Source organism: Equus caballus, chromosome 1 (assembly GCF_041296265.1).
Source record: "Equus caballus isolate H_3958 breed thoroughbred chromosome 1, TB-T2T, whole genome shotgun sequence".
NCBI classification, from domain to species: domain Eukaryota; kingdom Metazoa; phylum Chordata; class Mammalia; order Perissodactyla; family Equidae; genus Equus; species Equus caballus.
In genome coordinates, this window is record NC_091684.1 from 16,115,500 (window position 1) to 16,138,177 (window position 22,678).

At 46.7% G+C, this 22,678-nt stretch overlaps 1 protein-coding gene and 1 long non-coding RNA gene across 3 annotated transcripts in view; both read left to right on the forward strand.

Annotated features, from left to right (window-relative positions):
- The window catches only part of HSPA12A (heat shock protein family A (Hsp70) member 12A), a 168,721-nt gene that overhangs the window by 16,223 nt on the left and 129,820 nt on the right, over positions 1–22,678 (forward strand). The window lies entirely within an intron of this gene.
- LOC138923191 (uncharacterized) lies at positions 5,244–6,739 on the forward strand. Its single transcript, XR_011436466.1, has 2 exons — positions 5,244–5,372; positions 5,500–6,739. It is a non-coding gene; the product is annotated as an uncharacterized lncRNA (long non-coding RNA).

Sequence of the window (22,678 nt, forward strand, 5' to 3'; positions counted from 1 at the left end):
GTACCTGGCACCCAGGTGCCCCATAGCAGTGGATTCTGGTCCTGTTTCCTGAATCCTTCCTTGGTGGAGACCATGTGCTGTTCCTGTGGTGTCAAGTTATTTTCTCAATACCCAGGACATATTGGAACAAAGAGCATCGGTAGAATGGACTCATAGGCTGACCTCATGTATGATGAGTGAGCAAATGAATCTAGACATACTCAACCAGTTTAGTTGCCTGTCTCAGACTTTCCCTCCAGGGACCTCCATTGTCACTAAATTCCCTTAAAAGGTCCTCTTTGCCTTTTTGTCCATCCCTCTCCCGCCAGAACACGTGCTCTTTTTCCTCTTCTTCGGTGACCTTCTGTGTTACTCATGCTGCTTTTATCCTGGGGTATGATTTGGCTTCTAGTTCCGGTCCTAACTCCCATCTAGGCTCCCAAATGTACCCCCGTCTCCACAACCTGATCCGCAAGGCTGCCATTGCTGTTGCCCGCATACGAACGTTGAGGATGGGTGATTGCCTTCTGGCTCTTATGAATGCTAAGAAGTGGCCACTTACTCTTGTTGCAGTTAGGCAGATGAGTATTTCAGTCATTCTGTAAGATATTGGCGGTAAGAAAACCTTCTGCAGCAGCTAAATCAGCGTGGAAAAATAAGCCAATTGGGTACTAAAATGGAAACCAACAAACACACACTTTTGAAGGCTGGTGAACAGAGGGAAGAAGGTGTGAATTACAGTAAGCCCTCTGTTTTGTGGCGTTAATATATTCCAGCAGTATTCGTGACAACCACTCATCACACTAATGACCCTGGAAAGGTGAAATTATCTTCAGTTGGATTTTACCTAAACCTTTCTGAAAGGCAAATCTGATTTCATTTCTCCGTTGTTTAAGGCTTTTTGGTGGTCTTTTCAGATCTGGCTTTGGCTTCTCTTTGACCTTGAACCCTTACTCTATGCTGATCGGCTGGCAGTTCTCTGGACATGCCAGGAGGTTTTATGCCTCAGGGCCTTTGAACAAACTCTTTTTTTATCCTTGGAATGCCTTTTCTCCCTATTGTTCTCCTGACAAATACCTATTCCTTATGCCACCTCCCCCCTGAAGATTCTTTGGTGAGACTGAACTTTCTCTTTCAGTGTCCCCTACAGAACCTCATATTCTTGTCAATAAAAATAATAATTGTAATAATAAAACTTCTCTTTTATTGAGCGTCTCTTGTGTGCCAGGAAGTGTATGTACCTTCGCTTGTTCTGCCGTTTAATCCTGGCTGCCCTGTGGAGAAGGTGCTGTTGTAGATACTCATTTTCCTGATGGAGACACTGAGGCATGAATAGCATGTTCAAGGTCACCCAGCTTGAAAGTGGTGGAGGAGGACATGAGCCAGCCAGAGCCACTCAAGCGCACGGCCACTCTCAGTCTAGAGCCCCCAGACCACGCTGCTGCCATGCGAGTGGCCGCCATGCTGGTTGAGATGGGTGTTTGTTTCACTCTTGTCTCCCCTTGAGATGGCGAGCTCCTGGAGCTTGGTGACACTGTTAGATAGTTTTGTGTTCCAGCGCTTAGCGTAGCGCCAGCACATGACAGAGACTCCTCGTGGTGGTTAAATTTAATAAAGTTGCATGGAATTGAACTGCACTACATATTTATGTGAACATATACATATATATTCTCTCTTTCCCTGCCTCTCTCACTCTCTTTATAAATATGCATATTTCATACACATAAATACGTGCACCCACATATTTTATATACATACATATATAGTTGTATATGCATATATGTATACATAGTGTATATAAATTAACAGGCATATATACATATATAAAGAGAGTAAGGGGGGGCAGAGGATCGGTCACATCTGTAGGAATGTACATGCGTTACATGGTCTCTGACTTTGAAGGGTGCGTTTGCAGTCTGCATTAATGTAGCTTCCTTGTGGCAAGGATGAGACAGCGTGCACCTGGCCCAGATGTTCCGAAAGACAGACCTCAAAGTTCTAACATTCCGCCCTGGGTGTCATGTCATGTTTAAGTCAGGATGGTCATTAGAAGAGGAGGATGCCTAGGTGGAAGAGCATTTTTGAGTTTTTCCCTATGCATTATCTCAGGTATAGAGACGACAAGGTCTACTTTGTCCAAACGTATTTCTTCATCATTCAGTCTTCTTTTTTTTCTATTGGCCCTTAGCTAACATCTGTTGCCAATCTTCTTTTTTGTTTTTTTTCTTCTTCTTCTCCCCAAAGCCCCAGAACCTAGCTATATATTCTAGTTGTGGGTCCCTCTGGTTGTGCTGTGTGGGACGCCACCTCAGTGTGGCAGGATGAGCGGTGCTAGGTCCAATCCAAACCAGCGAAACCCTGGACCGCTGAAACAGAGAGCATGAACTTTAACCCCTCGGCCACGGGGCCAGCCCCTCCGTCAGTCTTCTTGAGCCTGAGCTTGTCGTTGATGGTGAGCGTGGGTTTCGTCCTCTGCCACAGCGCCCGCAGCGCCCTCCTGTGATGTGCCGTGCATTATGTGAAAGGGCAGAACTGACCGATGACGCCGCGTGGAGAAGAGCCTTAGCACAAACCCAGAAAGCTTTGCTAGAGCTCAGAGGCACCCGTGAGATCTGGAGAGTTGGGTGAAGGTTCAGTCATAGCCAATTCAAGGGCAAAACCTCTCTCATTTACCCTTTGGATTCTCTGCTCATGCGATTGCTCACGGGGGGAAAAGTTCATGTGTCATTTATGTCCAAGTGCCCTTTTGACGTTGAGCAGGTTACATTTATTTTAACCTATATGAGCATGAAATCCTTGTTGTAAAATCAGATTCTAAAACTTGACACACTGTCAGGTTCGCACTGATTTTTCTAAAGTAGATCCGTGGCCTGGGTGAGCCCTCCCCGCCTGTCCTGTTGACCTCTTCCTGACGCTGACCAGGCTGCTGCTTGCTTCGTCTTGGCTCCTTTGCTCCTCTTCTAGACCCCTTCCACCCATCTGAGAACAGCGTAGGCCCCTGGGATCTGAGCCTCTCCTGCTTTGCTGTGCCATTGACCCCTCCAAACTTCTCTCTCAAAATGGGAAATGCTGGCAGGGTGTGCAGGCGTGGACAGAAACATGGTAAAAGTTAAGACAGTGTTTCTCATGCTTTTTCACCAAATTAGTCCAAACTGCAGGGCTGAATCAGCGGGGGCTTCTGCACGAATGGAATGTCTTTGAAGTCGTCTGTTTTATTTTCTAAATATTTGCCAAGTTTTAAGTGTTCTTCCGTAAAAAATAGGAATTTGCGCTTATATATAAAAATAATTTTCTAAATTATACCTTTGAGTGGCCTTGGGGCAGGGCCGGCTCGGACGTCTGACCTCTGCCGTCGCACAGGGCCCGGCACTCAGTTTAATGCTGTGCTGTCACCTTCTTGAAATTCTTAATAACTTGGACAAGGGGTCCTGCGTTTTCATTTTGTGTAAGGTCCCGTGAACTGTGTAGGTGGTTCTGCCTTTGGGGTCACGCAACTCCTCTGACTGGGAAGCCTGGAGGTACAGCGTTAAGATCTTCCTGTGGGTTTGTCTGTTCCGGCCTACCCAGGGAGCCTGGGAGCCCGGATGCTCTTTAAGGAAGGAGTCCTGGGCTGAAGACCATGGACGGTCAGGCAGGGCTGGGGGCCCTGAATGCCAGCTTTGCCCAGGATCAGCCACACCCAGCAGTGTGGTTAATGTCTGTCTACAAAGGTCAGGGAGTGCTCAGTCCTGCTGTAATCCACATTCAGTACTTGAGAGAGCCCTGTTTTCTACCTGGAACTGCCAAGTCATTTGACCAAAAATTTCTGCTCCTTTGAAATCTTTGGAAAAAATCCCCAATAAAACACACCAAATTTGGAAATGAACTTTCCCCTTTTAAATATGTATACACTAAGTTCTTATTCCGGCTCTTCATTTTATTTCCTTTCACTTTTCTAACTTCCTGTCTTATTCCAAAAGGGACTTTCAGACATACATATAATAAAATAATAAGAATGACGCATCTGGGCAACAGGACTGAAAGAGACACAGGGCAAAGCCCAGGGGCAGGTGAGTTCACAAGTGGGTAGCATGAGGTCTGTGAATTTTCAAAGATGAGCCACAAATGTGTCTCGCAGCCTCATAACAGCAGAACAAAAATGCATGGTCAACTACAAGGAGGTGGGAGGAGGAGAGCGGGGTGGGGAGCAGGCCCCCCAGCTTGGCCTCTGCTGCTCCTCCGCTGTGGGATTTAGAGATGTCTTGGGAATATGAGCTGGGCTTTCCAGGAATCTGTTTGCATCAGGGACCAATCGTCTCCCAGGAAGTTCCAAGATAGTCCAGAGAGAAGCTTCGTTTGGAGGAGAGGGTAATTCTGAATACTTCATGCTGTCTTGTCACTCAGTCTGTCCCTCATCTACCTACAGACTGACTGGGGCTTGAGCAAAGCACGATCAAAAGCTCCTAGTTCCCACACTTGCCTCCCGCTCTGTGAGCGCGGTGGGAGCCGGGCCAGCTCCCTGTGGTGTTGACTTGGGCAGTAGGGCCAGCAACGTGACGGCAACGGCAGCAGAGGCGGTGAGCCCGGCGCTGGCAGTGTTGGTGGCACTCGCACGGTGGCAGTGGCACCAGCACTGGCGGTGGCGGTGGCACCAGCACTGGCGGCGCCTATACCAGCAGAACAGCGGGAGGTGGCACCACCCCTTCGAAGTGGACACCGCAACATTGCAGCGGCTGCAGGGGCCAGGCAGCTTCAGTGAGTGTGGGTGGCAGGTGGCTGGAAGTGGCCGAGAGTGGGCTCTGCAACTGGCTTTACAGATGACAGAAGCCTGGACCACAAGAGAAAGCAGAGAGGTCCATCCAAGGAGGTATTCGAGGCTCTGCTTGAAGAAGACTCCTCCAAGAGCTGATGGGAGTTGGAGCCAAAGAAATGCTCTTTATGGTGTTAAAATGACCCCATGTTTAGCCTTAGGATAAAATGACCCAGGAAGGGATGAGTGACGTAAGATTTAGAGCATTTGTAACATAAGAAGCAACCAGCTAGTTAAGAGAAGCTCAGTTTTTCCTAGTGTGGGCAGTTGACCACGTATTTCATTCATTTGTTTGTTCTGCGACTCATTCAACAAACATCAGTGGAACCTTTGCTGGAGTCTGAAGTGGGGTGATTGGGGTCTGTATCTGGCTCTGCCATTTGCTATGATCTTGAGAAAGTTACATGATCTCTCTAAATCCCAGTGACCCTGTCTGTGATGTGAACTGTGAATAATAAGCGTCCCCCTCTCTGGGTTTTAGGAGACTCAAACACACGTGAAGTGTTCAGCACAGTGCCTGGCACAGATTAAGCATCGGTCAATGTGAGCCGTGATGAAAGGTTATGAGACGTGCGAAGATTCACATAATCCCACATTAACTAAGGTTTGTCCACGTACCTAAATGCTCCATAGCCAGCGTCCAGAAGGGGAGGCTTTGTTAACTGTGGCTGTCGCTTGGTAGAGAGAGTCTGGGTGACTTGATTTATTGACTTTTGTTATCTGTCTTTTAGGATTTTTCCAGAGTACATGAACTATTTATGGGATTTTAAAACAGAAGTGGAAGAAATCCCACGTGACCATCTCTCTGGTGCTTTACTCTGCTCCCTGACACTTCTGTCCCCCACGTGCTGGGACAGTTGCAATGAAGGGAGGCACAGTAGCCCTCAAGGCAGCTTATTGCATCTGTTGGCAGCTCTGATTCTCAGAAAGTTCTTCCTTAGACTGTCTGCTTATAGTTTCTGACAGTTACGTTTTGTTTGTCTATTCATTCAACCAACACTTATTAAGCACCTCCTATATACCAGGCCCTGTGATAAATTTTAGGGAGACAGCAGTGAAGGGAAGCTGGCAGGGTCCCTTCATGGAGCTAGTAATTTAGTGAGGTCCTCAGACTGTAACCCAAGAATTAGACAAATATCTCATCACAAATTGGAGTGCGCTGGAGGCTATGAGCGTGCACAGCAGAGATGAGGGGGCAGTGTCCCTGGGAGGTGACAGTGAAACGAGCAGTGAAGGATGTGTAGGAGATATTGGGGGTGTGGGGCGGGCGGGGGAGCAGGCCTGACGGAGGAGCAGGGTCTGCTGCGGGGCCGCACGGGGCATCTGATTCCCTTTCCATGTGTGAGCCCTTCAAATATCTGCGGTTGGCTCCTTCCCCGGAGTCCTTCTGTTTTACTCCCAGTCTCTTCAGTTTGTCTTCCTGTGAAGAGATTTTACAGCCTTTCGTCTTTCTGAGATCCAGTTTGTTTTCGATACCCCCCTTTTATAATAATTTTATTGAGCTGTAATTCACACACCATACAGTTCACCCATTTGAAGTGTACAATTCAATAATTTTTATTGTATCACAGAATTGTGTAGCCATCACCAAATCAACTTCAAAGCATTTTCATCACCCCAAAAGGAAACTCCTATACCCATTAGCTCACTCTCCATTTCCCCCCAAAACCCCAGCCCTGGGAAACCACTGATTGCTTTCCGTCACTATAGAACTGCCTATTCTGGACACTTCATAGAAATGGAGTCATAGTCTGTGGGCTTTTGTAACTGCTCCTTTCATTTAGCACCGTGTTTTTAAGGTTCATCCGTGTGGTAGCATGTATCAGCACTTCACTGCTTTTTACTGCTGGATGATATTCCATTGTACGCATGTGTCATGTTTTCTTTATTCAATAGTCAGTTGATGGACACTTGAGTTGTTTCCACTTATGGGCTATTATGAATAAAGCTGATGTAAACATTCACGTACAAGTTTTTGTGTGGACACGTTTTCACTTCCCTTGAGTATATGCCTAGGAGTGGAATTGCTGGGTCACATGGTAACTTTATGTTTAACCTTTTGAGGAACTGCCAGGCTGTTTTCCCAAGCCACTGCACCATTTTACCTTCCAACCAGTGCTGTGTGTAGGAGGGCTCTGATTTCTCCACATCCTCACCAACACTTGTTATAATTTGTCTTTGATCGTAGTCCTCCTCATGACTGTGAAGTGATATTCATTTTGTTTTGATTTGCTTTTTTCACTGATGCCTAATAATGTTAAGCATCTTCTCATGCACTTATTGGCCATTTGTATATCTTCTTTGGAGAAATGTCTACTCAGATCCTTTGCCCATTTTTAAATTGGCTTATGTCTTTTTATTATTGATTTATAAGAGCTCTTTATATATTCTAGATACAACTCCCTTATCAGGTATATGATTTGCAAATATTTTCTCCCATTCTATGGGTTGTCTTTTCACTTTCTTGATAATGTCCTTTGAAGCACAAAAATTTTAAATTTCAATTGTTTAATTTATCTATTTTTTTTCTTTTTGCTTGTGCTCTTGGTGTCATATCTAAGAAACCATTACCTGCAAAGATTTATGTCTATGTGTCCTTCTAACTTTTATTGATTCTGATAAAAGTTTTAGAGTTTTAGCTCTTACGTTTAGGTCTTTCGTCCATTTTGAATTCATTTTCGTATACTGTGTGAGGTAGGGGTCCGGCTTCGCTGTTTTCTATGATATTCAGCTGTTCCAGCACCATTTGTTAAAAAGACTATTCTTTCCTCCACTAAATTCTCTTAACACCCTTGTCAAAAATCAATTGATCATAAATCCGAGGGTTCATTTCTGAACTCTCAAGTCTGTTGCATTGATCTCTCCATCTCTCCTTATCCAGTGTCACACTGTCTTGATTATTAAAGTTCTGTGGTAAGTTTTGAAATTACAAAGTGTGATCCTTCCAACTTCATTCTTACTTTTCAAGATTGTTTTGGCTATTCTGGATCCCTTGCATTTCCATATGAATTTAAGATCAGCTGGTCAATTTTTGCAAAGAATCCAGCTGGGGTTTTTATAGAGATTGTGTTGAAACTGTAGACCACTTTGGCAAGTATTGCCATGTTAACAATAGTAAGTCTTCTGATCCATAAACGTGGATGTCCTTCCATTGACTTAGGTCTTCTTTAATTTCTTTCAACAATGTTTTGTCATTTTCAGAGTATGAGTTGTAAACTGCTTGTGTTAAGTTGGTTCCTAAATATCTTACTATTTTTTATGCTACTATAATGAAATTGTTTTCTTAATTTCATTTCTGGATTGTTCATTTTACATCCATTTTAAAATGTGGTCCTTAAAAACCATCAGCACAGCATTGAACACGGTGGATGCCTACCTCACACTTGTGGGTACAATCCCGTGAATATAACCTAGGACAAAGTTAGCTCTTTACAGGAGAGGATAAGCTGGGGTGGGGTGGTTGCCACAGCGACATCGTACTGTTGACTCGTGTCAACAAAACACCTCATACTTTTTCAAGTCTTCAGCTGCTGTGCCATGCTTCCCTCATTCTGTACCTGGACAGGTAGCTCTGGGGAGCCAAAGGCAGCACATTACTCTTTCCATTTCATATTCTTGGATTCAGCCCATTGCCTCTAGTCTATGAGTGGGACTGATTTGGATGCTGATTCTGACCCTGGTCATGATATCTTTGTCCTCTAGCCTATCCATAAAGGTAGTAAACATGCCCTCTTTGTTTTCATTCAAGCAAATGACAAAAATGTTCAACAGGACTTTGCCAAGGATAGAATCTTGAGGTCTTGAGTACAGGACCTCTCTCTTTGATCATTAAATTTCAACCTGAATAATAGTATCCAACCAGTCCCCAAGCCACCCAATGATCCTTGCACCCAGCTCAGTAGTTCTTGCATCCAATCCATATGTCAACGCCCTTGAACTTATCAGATGCCCTGCTAGATTCATAAACCCTTGATCTACCTTGTTTCTTCCAGTCTAATAATCCTGTCGAAGAAGGAAGCAAGGCTTATCTGACAGAGCTTTTTCTCTGTGAACCCAGCGTGGGTCCTGGTGATTCTTGTTTTCTTTCTCGTCATATACCATACATCCCCTTTAATAAGCCATTCCTGAATCTTGTTCACCAAACTCATTAGCCAGTTATTCTCTTATTGTAAAGAATTAACTTCAGATGAAGAAACTGAGGATCACAGAGATTAAAGTCATAAGGAATGCTGGTAAGTGTGGAGGGAAGACTAAAACTCAAGGCTTATGATGACTGATCCTGTGCCCCCTCCACTCACAATGGAGAAAGGTCACATGTGGACAATGATGGAAGGGAATGTGGGAAGAAATTCAGAAACTCCGTGCCCTCAGATAAACTTAGGCATTCAACTTACTGTACCCAACACGAAATACTACTATGCATAAAGGGAAGTAATTGTCTTAGCAAACGCCAGAGGATGGGCAGAGCACGAAAAGGTGTCTCTTAACCCACGTCTGTGGCTTCATAGTCTCTCATTTAATTCAGGTTCCTCTTTGGCCTGAATTATCTGGAGTTCATTAATTCAACAAGCAGCTACTCACTCATGTTTTTTCAGGCCCCGCGGCAGGTTGGTGGGGAGCCTGAGACATAAGAGCCACAGTCCGCTGCCCTGTAGGAGCTCAGCATCTGACAGGGAAGGTTGACAGGTAATCCAGCACTGGGATGTCCCATGTGGGAAGTGTGGTAGGCTGTGACTTGCCATCCCATCCCCTGAGGCCCAGGGTTTCCTCCCATGCAGTCAGGATGGCAGGTGACACAGGTGAATCAATGTGGAATCACAAGCCAGTCCACAGATATTTATTTCACATCTATCATGTGCCAAGCACTGTCCTAGACATCAGGATGCAGCAGTGAATAAAACATAAAAGTTGCCATCCTCGTGGAGCTTCCGTGTGTGTGTGTGTATACAAATCTTGACAAATATGTCAAATGATAAATGATATCGAGAAAAAAATAAAGCTGAATGGGGGATGGGAATGATGGGGTCGGAATGGGTTAGAATCTAAAATAGGGAGTCCAGGGAGGCCTCACTGAGAAGGTGACATTTGAGCAGCAACCTGAGGAGGGTGGGTGATCAAGCAGTGTGGATATCTAAGGGAGGAGCATCCTGTGCAGAGGAACAGCTAGTGCAAAGGTCCTGAGGTAGGAGTTGCTTGTGTATTAGATCCAGCAAGGAGGCCAGAGAGGCCCTTGTAGGCCATGGTAAGGATTCCAGCTTCTCCTCTGAGACAGGAAGCCAGGATCTTGAGCGGAGGAGTAGCATGACCTGACTTACATTTTTAAAGACTCCAAATGGTCAGGTTGAGAATAGACTTTGGTATTCCATCTGGGGAGTGGGGTAGGCAGAAGAGGGGCAGGGAGACCAGTGAGGAAGCTGTTGCAAGATGGAGATGGAGATGGTGCTGATTCAGATTTGGGTAATGGGCACAGGCGGTGAGAAGTGGGCAGAAGTTGGAGGAGCAGGCCCCAGGAGTTCTGGCAGCTGGATGTGGGATGTGAAAGAAGAGGAAGAATGATGCCGTCATTTTTGGTCTGAGCCCACGGAAGGATGGAGTCACTGATGGCTGGGGTGCAGACGGCCGGAGCAGGAGCAGCCTCGGAGTGAAGAGGAGATCAGGCGGTCAGTTTGGGGCTTATTTAGGAGAGTTTCCTGTTAGACATACAAGCAGAACTGGTGAGCTCAGACCAGATATGTCAGTGTGGGAGTCATCAGCACATAGATGGTGTTTGAAGCCAAGCAAACCGGAAGAGATCCCCCAAGGAGAGAGTGTCGATGGAAAAGAGATGTCTGTGGACTACAGCCTGGGACACCCCACAGTTAGAGCTCATGGAGTTAAGGAGCAACCAGTGAAGGAATCACATGCTGTGCCAGTGGAGGAGGAAGAGAACCAGGTGTCCTGAAAGTCGATTGGAGACGGTGTTTCCAGGGGGGGTGGTCTGCTCTTCAAGTGGTGGTGATTGGCCGTGTCTGATGAGGACCCAGAACTGACGCGTATTCGTGATCTTCATGGCCACGCCGGGGGCGGGGGGGGGGGGGGGGAACAGCAGGCAGGTATGACTCCTGAGTCCTCTCACAATGTCCCTCCCCTGGTGACTACAGTGACTGTCCTCTGCACGAATCCCCAATGTCCTCCCACCTCCATCGTGGTCCCTAAAATAGCACCATGAGCCTCTCCCTCTCTGATATGCCTGTGTCAACAAGTATCTTACTGACCAAGATGTTTGCAGAAAGTGTATTGTGTTTCCTTGGTTTTCTGTATTTTGCCGATCAAGACATATTTGTCTAATTCTAATGCAGCTGATTCAATACAATTTCTTTCTACCAATTAAAAACATAAGTTTTTTCTAAACACATATGATCATATTGTCACTGTTCTCTGGATCCTTCCTACCCATTCTAGGTAATGTATGATGGGGATCATGTCGGCCCTGTTTGTTGGGGGTAGGGAGTAGGTGGACCCAGGAAATCTAAGAAGTGGTTCCATATTGATAAGAGGAGTGTAGGGTTCACCAGGTGGACAGTGGGCTTTTGGGGTGGAAAGGATGGCAAGAGCCAAATGTTAGAGCTGGGAAAATGCAAGTGAGTTTGGAAGCAGTGACTAAGCACTGTGGGTGGAATATAGACTCATGGGACACAGGACTTGGGCTGCCCAAGGTGGAGCTGTCTGTGAAGAAGAGGAAAAGTCAAGGGTCCCTGGGTTAGGGCGACCCTTTCTGTAGGGTCCCCTACAGAATAAAGGAGAATAGAGAGAACAGAGCCAAAGTACCCAGTCAGCTGTGAGCACTGGGGAGGCCCAGAGAGACAGGAAACAAGAACCAGTGGGCAGTGAGGGCTGCTGAAGGGTTAACAGACCAGGGCAAAGTACAACCCCAGCAATGTGGCTACCGCTCCAGGAGGCACTCTGTGGGTGGCAGAGTAATCTCTCCACTGTTTGGCATTCATTATTTCATTTGTTTTTAATTTCTATCTTATCAAGACAAGTTTTGCTTTTCATGCTCACTGACTGAACAGAACCATGATTTATGGATCACCTACCGCCATGGTCCTTGTTCTAACACTTCCCATCTCTGTCAGGTACTTTTTTCCCTCTGATGTCAGGCCATTATGTCCATGTGTCGTGGAGACATGCTGTGGCACTCGCTTTGTGGGGGCAGTGTGTGGAGGTGCATCTGTGTCCCCCTTCCTTGCATTGCTGCAGTTACCCTTGACATGGGGCTGCTAAGCAGAGTAGAGTAAAGAACCAACAGATGACTTGGGCTTCCCCTGAGGGGTGGGGCTTGCTTTGGGATGGATCCTGGTCTACCTCACCAGGCTGAGGCAGAATCCTCGAGGGGCCAAGAGGGACAGGAAGACTCACAGATTCCCGATCGGGATGGAGCTCACCATCCAGGGTACGGAGTTCAGACTGTGTTCTGTAGCTCAGGGGGAACCATCCAAGCTCTTAAGAAGAGGACTCGTGTGGTTAGGTTGGTCCTGTTTGGAGAAGCCCAGTGGCATGTGTGGCAAGGGGTAAAGCTGGAGGCAGGGAGACCAGACCAGACAGAGGACTGAAGTAGTAGCCCGGGCAAAGGTGATGAGGTCCTGGCCCAGGGCAGGGACACTGGAGAGGAAGAGGACGCTGGAGAGGAGAGCGTCATCATGGAGGTCGGGTCAACAGGAATCGGTGCCTAGCTGGATGTGGTGTGAAATCCAGGACGGCTGCCAGCTGTCTGACCTGCTGCTGCTTTCACCTCCCACATGGAAAGTGGTGAGATGATCTTGCACCATCTTCACATTCTGCAGGTTATCCTGAATGATCCACATTTTTGAGGCAGAGATTTATTCTGTTGGGGGAGGGTAAATGAGCCTGAAATAATTCAAACAATAGTCTCGATTCTCCCCGTCTCTTCGTTCTGTTGGCAGCCTGACAAATCGCTAGGAGTGGTGGGGCACAGAGAAATCTTAAAGAGAGAGTCATTACGTTGTAGATACGAGGATGCTATATTCCCCATTGGATCTCCTCTGCCAGGGCCGTGGAAGGAGCGAACAGAAGACCAGCCTGTCTGTGCACTTGACAGCATCAGGAGAGCTTCTGCTGAGAGGCCCGCAGATGGCTGTGTTGGGAGGTGGCGCTCAGCACTCTGAGGCGGCACCTTCTTTCCTATTGTCTGTGTAGCCCCCTTGTTTTAAGCAAGCTGACTTTGTAGCCAGGGTTCATTCACTTCAAGACAAAGCCTCTGTTAGAAAAAATTAGATCTCAGAAGCTTCTAGAGAGCTGGGGAAAATCACAAGTAATTCCAGATCCCTGGGCAAAAATGGCAGACGGGGTTTTCTCCCTTTGTTAATTGTAAAAAAATGTAAATATGAAATAAACAAATCTGGATAGGGGGTGGGGAATGGCCTCTAATAATTATTTATCCTGCCTGACTCCGGAATGCAGTTTTGAGTTAGCAATCCAGATGATTCTGGCAAATCACAGATCTCATTTGTAACATTCAACAGTACAGTTGATATATATAAAGGGAGGAAAGATAATGACCGTGGATGCCATGACTTGAGTTGCTGAAATAGTATTTCAGTTCTGCTTTCTCCAGGTGACTGGACTTTTTTCCCCCTCATTGACCAATTTGGGAATTGTTTTAAAACAGCCCAAGGATTGCTTTCCCCATTAGAAAAATAAACTCAGTCACAACAAAATAGCTGAGCAAATGGGTAGTTGGAAGCATTTTGTAACCTTCAGCATCAATAGGAGTCTTTTAAGCCATGTACCAAAAACTCTGTTGAGGATTCAAGGCAACTTTAAACTTGGTAATTTTCATTAGAAAGACATATCACCCTGAAAAGAAGGAGACTCCCATTTTAAAAACGTTACTGTGAGCAGGAGATTCTCCTGGAGCCCACGGCCCCTCAGGCCAGCTGAATTAGAACTGTCTCATGCGAGCAAGACGGCACCTTCCATGCCTCAAGTCTCTTCGTGTCTCATCAGTCATGTGCTATGGAGTCAGGAGCCTGCGACGTTGTAGTGTGTCCTCCACTCGCTCCTTCAGTGAGAGGATTGGGTGCTGTGAAGTCAGGGGTTGGTGCTGTTGAAAACTCCGGGGCCTCTGAGAAAAGGCTGAGAGTGCATGGATCAAACTATAATTTGCATCCTCGTTGGGCCTGGCACGGGGCCCATTCTCTGCTCCGTGTGTGGGGACGCCCCAGACCAGGCCAGGCGTCCTCTGCCTCTAGAGATGCCAGCTGAACAGGGAGAACAATGATTTGGGGAATTTGTACGGTCAGTTTTTCCTCTGTCAGGGGCCAGATGACACCATGTTTCAGAAAGAGTATGTGCTTAGAGCTGGAAGGGGCTTAGGGGTCATCCAGGAAGGTAAACCAGCGGCGCTAAGCATGAGGGCCATGCAGTCAGATGGCAGTCCAGTTTGGATATGCCAACTCGGCGGCCAGCATGTAAGTTACTTAACTCCTCTAAGCCTCCATTTCCTCTTACATAAATGAAAGAAATAATGTCCACCCGAGAGGATATTTAAGAGGCTTGATTGAATTGCTACACGTAAAGAGCTCAGCACAGTGCCTGGTACATAGTAAATGCTCAATAAACGTTTGTTAATAGAAATAGCCCAACTCCCTCAACCGGGGGGCATGGAAGCGGAGAGCCAGAGGAGAAACACGAATCCTACGGAGATGGTGATTTTGTCTGATAGATGGGGCTTAGGAATTCAGTCCTTCCAACAATAAGCTTCTGGTTTTGCGCATTGTCATGGGAGATGGTGAACAGCAGGCAGAACACACTGAAAAGTTAACTGGCAGCTTTAGGGGGACGTCCAGTGGGAGCATCCAAAGAAAAATGGCAGAGCCCTGCCCCTGGCCCCGTCGTCTCAGACAGTCCACTCAACTTGTGTAAAACAGCTGCCAACCTCCCAGTCCCTTCCTAGGGTTCTCATTTGTTTTCTTTTTGCACTGGATCTGAAGCAGAGGAAATCCACTGCTCTGCCAGACTTACAGGTGACCCAGAGTTGGGAGAGCATGACTGATTCATTGGCTGCTGGGTTCACAGAGATCTCAAAAATCTGGAAAGAGTTAATAAAAAAAAAGTGGGATAGGGATACATTTAAAGTCTTGTACTTGGGTTCAAAAGTCAACTGCATAAACAAACTGCATAATTGCAAGACAAGGGGACAATGTGAAAAGGATCCAGCGTTTGTCTCAGTTTATCGAAAAGGTAAAACTGTCCCTTTCAGGCTTTTTCCCCATCTGATGGGTTTTAGGAAATTAAGGCCTAGCTCTGTTTGTTTGAAGTCGATTTGTTCCTCTCCCTCTGTAACATAAGCTATATTCTCAAAAAACAAATTTGTAACTCAGTCACCTTTTCTCAGTAGAGAACAGGAGGGTTATTAGATGAAACAGGAAGGGGAAAGTGGTAGAAGATAGGATACCAATGTGGCAGTGGTCTATAGTATTTCCAGATGTCCCTATCTGGTGGGGACAGTGCCCCTTTGGGCCCTAAGCAGTCACCCCAAGGGCTGGGCTGGCCCTCCCACTAGGATACAGCCAGATAAGGGATTATCAGGATGGGGGCAGTGTCTCTGCCACCAGGGAAGCTCCAGTTTTTACAGGTTAGCAAAAATTTTGAAGCCCATTTTTGGCCAGAGTTCAGTACAAAGTCAAGTGGGAGAAAAAGTTCATCTTTGTTTGCAGGTGAGTATAGACAGCAAATGTGGCCTTTTACTTGCTGAGATAGGTCAAGGTGAGGCAAAGATCATGGAAATGCAAAGAGGCAAGGCTTCGTGCCAGGTGGACAAAAGGGAGGGTGCCCCATATAGACCCTCACCAACTGGTGCCTTCCTTCTATTTTGGGCACTCCATCTACCTATTAGACCTTTTCATGTGTTCTTGTATGTCTCTTTTCCAATATTTTCCCCTTCTGTGCTTCTGTCTGAACATTTCTATTGATATGTCTTCAAATTCACTGATCTTTTCTTCTGTTGGGTCTAATCTGCTGTTAAAACCATCTACTGACTTCTTAATTTTAATTACTATATCTTTCAGTTCAACAATTTCCATTTAATTCTTTTTAAAAGTAGACTTCAATTCTCTGGTGAAATTCTCCATCTTTTCATGTTCCCTCCATCTTTTCCTCTGTGTTCTTGAACATACCTAGCACAGTTATTTTAAAGTCCTTGTCTGTTAATTCTAGCATCTGGATTACTTAAGGGTCTGCTTCTGTTGTCTTTTTTTCTTTTTCTCTTGGATTATGGTCACTTAGTTCTATTAATAGACATGTCTAGTAATTTTTAACTGAATGTCAGACATTTTGTATAAAAGTGTGAAGAAGCTCTGAATGGGCCCCTATCCTTTGTGGGAGCTGGTCACTGTACCCCTACCAGGGACGTAGCCCTGTTTGCCTGTGGCTTACGCCGGTTGGTAGATCTGTCTTCCAGGTGCTCCAGCTGAGCCCAGGGTGTTCACCAGGGTCCCTCCTCTCTGGCAGGGCCTCAACTTTAATCCTGATTGAGCATCCCCAAACTGCTGGAAACTCCATACTACTTTTCAAAATTTTCCTGTTTAGCTTTCCAGCCTCTTCCTGCATAGTTTCAGAACTTGGTGAATGTCTCAGGGGGAAAATGGGCAGTGTGTTGGACTAACTTATCTGCCTTTCCTTTTCAGAGGGATCTCAGGCTCCGCAACCCCCTAATTCTTGTCCCTCTATTCACATGAGACGGCCTGATGCTCTGCTTGTATCTCTGCCTCTTTTCAGCAGTCTCCTGGCTGGGCCCTTCACCGGGCCCTCAGCCTCTTGCTTCATGCCCGGAATTAGCAAATTTCCTGCAGGAAAAAGTTACAGCAGAATGTCAGCCCACCTCACCATCTAATTCCCCCTTCTCTGAGATTTTTGTCCCCTCAAGTCCTGGTTGTCTTAACAGCTCTCTAATGCCTTCATACAGAGGGCTTTTTAATTTTATCTCAGCCTTCCTTGAGGTCTCGGTGGGAGAGGTGGTTTGCCACAAGCCACTCCCTCCTACATAGAAGCAGAAGCTGCTCCCTTCTATTCTTTTTCTTTTTTTCCTTTTAGAGCCAGGATTGTGTCTATCTTATTTATTATTCTTCCCCCAAAGCCTTGAAGAGTGCCTATCACATAGAAGCTGCTCAATAAATATTATGTAATATTGAACAAATATGCAAGGGAACGTAATCAGATTTCCTGATGCGTGTGAGAGTCCTGTTCTTTTACTAAGGCTTGGGGCAAAGATACAAAGTGTGCTTTGTCGCAAGCCTAGGGCCTAAGGGAAAAGGGCCAATTTTCCCGTGAATATAGTGGCAAGCCTTCTCTTTCTCCCACCCAGACTCTGGTTTTACTCCAGAAGGCAAATAGCCAGATTGGGAGGGAATAGTCCCACTGCCTTCAGACCTGGCCTGACCACACGGGGGTGACCGCTGGTCAGTAGCACCCACTTAAGGAGGGGCGACAGGTTTGTGCAGTGAATGGAAAGCAGGCCCCCTGAGGAGCTACAATAGGGACTAACCCTCAGCCAGTGCCTACTGAACCCCTTTACATGCTTTAACCCATTTAAACCTCACAACAACCCTCCACAGTAGTGGCTATTACTATTAGGCCCATTTTACATATGAGGAAACTGAGGCCCAGAAGTCATGCTTAAGTGGCAGAGCCAGACTTGAGTGCAGGCGATTTGATTCCAGAGCTGCCTCAGTGCCTCGAAAGAGACATGAAGATGTGTATCCTGGACAAAGAGGAGGTGAGGGGTGGGGAGGATGAAGCCTCATCACTTCTTTAAATAGCTAAAGGAAAGAGGAATCAGAGTTGGGCTCAGTATAAAGAAAGATCAGTTTGAACTTTCTAGAGCTGGACCAGCTGCGTGCCTCAGGTGTGAGGGAGGGCGTAAGTTCCCTGGTCCTGGAGGGTCCAAGCAGAGGCTGGACTAGGCAGTTCAGGCATGTGGCCCCTTCTGGCAGGTGGAGTCTCAGTGCAGAAGCAGAAGGATCCCTGTGGAGGTAGACTGAGGGCCAGGAGCCCTGGCCTGACTCTCATGGGAGCTGGATGTGAGGCCCCTGAGGCCCTGCATAGCCTCAGCCTCCCTCCCTCCCTCTCTCTCTCTGGTCCTGCTTCAGCTACTATCCTCCTCACTCATCAAACTCTAGCCACACCAGCGTTTGTTTCTGGAAGATGCCAAGTGCTTTCCCACTCCAAGGCCTTTTTGCACAAGCTGTGGCCTCTGCCTTCTGTTGTTCACATGACCAGCTCCTGCTCATCTTTTAGATCCAGCTCAAATGTCACCTCCTCCAGGAAGCCTTCTCTGACCACCTCATCCTGGGTAACTCTTCCCCAGTTAATCTCAGTCTTATCCCCTTGTTTGTTTCTCCAGTGGCCCTAACCACAATCTGTGATTATCTTTGTTGTTTTTTCTTTGTAGAAAGTAAATTCCGTGGAAGCAGGGCCACATTCGTCTTTTTCGTTGTGCACCCCTAATCCCTAGCACAGTGTTGAATACTTGTTGAATGAATGAGAGAATGACCTTGACCAAATCACCATGGCTCTCACTTTTCTCATCTGTTAAATGGGGAGTAGCTGTGGAGGAAATTTGATTAGAGCAGTGGTTCTCAAAGTTGAGCACGTATCAGAATCTCCTGGAAAGCTTGTCAAAACAGATTGCTGGCCTCAGCCCCAGAGTTTCAGTACATCTGGAGTGGGGCCAGAAATTTTGCATTTCTATTTAGTTCCCAGATAATGGTCAGAGGGCCACTGCATTAGACCACCTGCGGGTCCCCTGAGGCACTCATCTTTAATTTTTCCGAGTTGAAATAATGAAGTTTTTAAGTACTGTGCTTAAAAACAGTATATATAAATGCAAGAGATGTTTTGAAACATAACTTTACCTTCAAACATGAAAGAGGAGGGGAGGTAGTGGACGGAAGGGAAAGGAAAAAATCCTTTTCTAAATCAGGAGAGATTAACACCTATGGATGGGGTTGATAATGTTTACAACAGCAGAGGGTCAGTTAAACCGAAGTGCTGATGGACCCGAGCGGTCCTTGGGAACCAGGCTTGAAAATGTGCGGTGGCTGTGGTGGGACGTTTCAACATCGCTTCCCAGCAGCTCAGCATTTTTTTTTTTTTTAGATTTTATTTTCTTCCTTTTTCTCCCCAAAGCCCCCCGGTGCATAGTTGTATATTCTTCGTTGTGGGTCCTTCTAGTTGTGGCATGTGGGACGCCGCCTCAGCGTGGTTTGATGAGCAGCGCCATGTCCACGCCCAGGATTCGAACCAACGAAACACTGGGCCGCCTGCAGCGGAATGCGCGAACTTAACCACTTGGCCACGGGGCCAGCCCCCAGCAGCTCAGCATTTTAATCTCCACCTGGGAGGGTAAAACTAGAGAATCACAATTAAAGAGGGAAGTGAGTCTAGACCTGGGGAAAAGAAAACAAAAGAAGAAACCCTTTGTGATGCCAGAACACCTCAAGACTTGGAGATTTGCCTTTGTCTGGCTGGAGGTTTTGTTGGCCAAGCATTGCTCAGAGTTCACATCTTCGCAGTTTCGCCTTGGTGGTCTCCGGTTACTGTCCACTTCCCTCGTCCACACAGCCTTCCACCGACCAACCTGCCTTCCTACCCAGGGACCCTCTCCACTTAGATCCGAAGGTTCCTGCCGTGACGGGTTTTAGGTGGCTGCCCATTCTCTCCGAAGGGCTCCCTCTTCCACGCTCTCTCAGTTGTTTATGCCCACGAGGAAGCTCCGGTCAGGGCCATCAGCTCTACGCGTCTCCTTGCTGCTCCCCTCTTAGCCTGAGAGGGGTCCTCCAGAGCAGACGCAGTCGGGGGGGCAGGCCTGGAGCGGCACCAGGGAGCGAAAGGCCCTTCAAGCCTCAGGAAGTAAATGTGTGAACCTAGACTCCTCCTGATCCCAAAGGCGAGAGGCTTCTTCTGCAGGCGGTCCCCTGTATTGCTGAAGTGCGTTGCTGAAAACATCATGATGGTGATCATCACCGTCATCACCATCATCATCATCCTCATCATCACCATCATCACCATCATCATCACCATCATCATCACCATCATCATCACCATCATCACCATTGACATGGGTGAGCATTTACTATATGTGCCAGGCAGTGGGCTGTTCACTTTACTGGACTCTTCCATTTAATCCTCATCTTAGACTGAGAGCACAAATGCTATTTTCATCCCAGCTTGTATAAACAGGGAAACTGAGCTTCAGAGAAATTTAGAAAGTTGACCAAACTCAAGAGGGAAAGAGGCAGATCTGGCTTTGAATCCAGGTGTGCCTGACCCTGGAGCTTTTGTCTTAAGGAGGGTGCAAGGTGCTACACTGTATGTGTTTGTGTCTGTGTGTGTGTGTGTGTGTGTGTGTGTGTGTGGAAGCAGGTGATGGAGCCCCGTTAGCTAAGAGCTCCGATTATGAATAGCCCCAGTGGTGGCTGTGCTGGTGCCCTCCTGCACCCAGTAACTGTCCCTTCTGACCTGCCTCCTCCCCCGCCAGCGAACTATCACCTGGGGGGTGGCACCACTGTGCCCTAAGCCTGTGGTGCTGCAGGGAAGTCTGAACGTGACACAGTGGAGGGGACCCATAAATAAATACTGTACAAAGGAGTGAGATGCTTAAAGCTTGCAAAGTCAATAACTACCTGGACTTGAAAGGCCATGTGTCCTCCAGAGGAAGGATTCTTAAACCATGATTAGAATAAAGAAACATGGCAGGATAATTGTGGATCCTGTCACAGTTACACCAGAACCTCTTCTGTGGAACAGGATGTCCACTAGACATCAGTCAGCTGAACCGTGAAAAAAGAGGTTCTGGAAATAAACAGGTTTAGGGAAATCTGTGTTGAAGTCCCACAGGTCTCCTGACCACAGGGCTTATTGGTGCCTCTGATGTGCTCCTGGGCTTACTGTAATGCTCCACCCTCAGGACCTCATCTGAACCTGACTACCTCCCCAAAGCTCCCCCTCCAATACCATCGCGTTGGGGATTAGGGTTTCAACATATGGGCTTTTGGGGACACAGACATTCAGTTCCCAACAGCCTCCAGGGGCAGAGAGCAGAGCAGGCACGTGGTCGCTGCATTTTACCAGCTGTATTCATTTTCTGTGGCTGCTGGAACAAATTACCACACACTGGGTGGCTTCAAACCACAGAAATTTATTCTCTCACAGTTCTGGAAGCCAGAAATTCAAAATCAAGGTGTAGGCAGAGCTTCGGTCCCCCTGGAGGCTCCAGGAAGAATCCTTCTCCTCTTCTGGCTTCCTGTGGCCCCAGGCATCCCTTGGCTCGTGTCCGCCTCCCTCCATCTCTGCTTCCATCTTCACGTGGTCTTCTGCTCTGCGTCTCTCCTATATGCGTCTCTTATAAGGACCCTGGTCACTGGATTTAGGACCCACCTGGATAATCCAGGATGATCTCCTCATCTCAAATTCCTGAATTCCATATACAAAGGCCCTTTTTCAAACATTCACAGGCTCCGCAGATTTGACAGGGACATATCTTCGGGGGGCCACCATTCAACCCACCACACCAACCTTCCGGAGCTGATTTTTGTTACCGAGGTTTTGGAACTGAACCATCTCTCCTGAAAGCCCCTCTTGGCTCTGTGAGCTGCGCTCCTTTGCATATCTGCTCAAACCAGATAATGATCCTCAAGTTGAGGGCGGCAGACGGGCAGGCGGTGCACGTTTTACTTTGTTTCACAGAATAGTTAAAACATTATGGTCTTTGGCAAATCGTGTTATCTTCTGTGAGCCTGTTCCACATCTCTAAAATGAAGCAGTGAGATTAAGTAATGTCTAAAATAGTTTCCTTTCTAGAATCCCATTGTGCTGTACCTAATGCCAGGGCGAGGTGGCTGTCTCTCTGGTACCCTTGTGCCCACCACTGCTGGCCCATGACATGCTTGCTGGCGCTTGGGGCTCAAGCTCAGAACCACAGACGTCTTCAAGCTCTCCAGGCTACTGTGGGTTTTCATCTGCTGCCTTCAGTGGATCACAAATTGATGGCCCAAGGATGATGGTCTGTGTCTCTCGTGCAAGGTCCAAGGCCCACAGCCTGGGCGCCCTCCCTGGGGGTCCAACGTGGCATTTAAGCTCAGACGTCTTGGGTTAGCTCAGATTTCCAGCCAAGTGATTCGTGAATCTTTTCATGCAGCAAAGTGTAACAGTGACACCATGACACCCTTTCCAATTGTGTTTTAATTGGAAAGACTTGATTTGATTATAGAAGCCCAGACAAGAAGGGCTTGTTAAATCATGTATTAAATCCGAAAGATTGCAATGTTTCGCTGTGTAATTATGTAAACAGTCATGTAAATGGAGCAGTTTACAGCCAGCAGGAATGCTTTTTCAATAGCACGGTAGCAAACTGGCATCGGTGATCAGTGACAGGTGAATTTATTTTTTCAAGGACAAATGCAAGTTGGTATTCCCCCCGACATCAGCTGGGCCAGCTTTTTCATTTTCATCTTTTGTGTACATTCTTCATTGAAATCCCTTATGATTTTAAGTAATGTTTCAGTGTCCTCAGGTGTGCGTGAATTTTCCCATCATTGTTAAGGAAAATAAGATGTGCCGTGTCTCCAAAATGTTTAGATTTCTCAGCAGCAAAAATGATCCAGGCATTAAAAAAAAAATCCTCAACTATAGTTTTAAAATAGGAATAGAACTACCTTAAAATTCCCTGCTGTCTTAATGAAAGTGTCCATTAAATTTACTGAGGATAAAAAAGTAATTTCCCTCAAAACCCACTATCCCTGCCTCCCCGAAGGACCTACAATGCTCCCCTATCTTTTTTGAACTTCAAAATAAATGAAACATTGATCAGAGCTGTCATTGAAACACTACTTCTTCTTGTCCATCACTTGC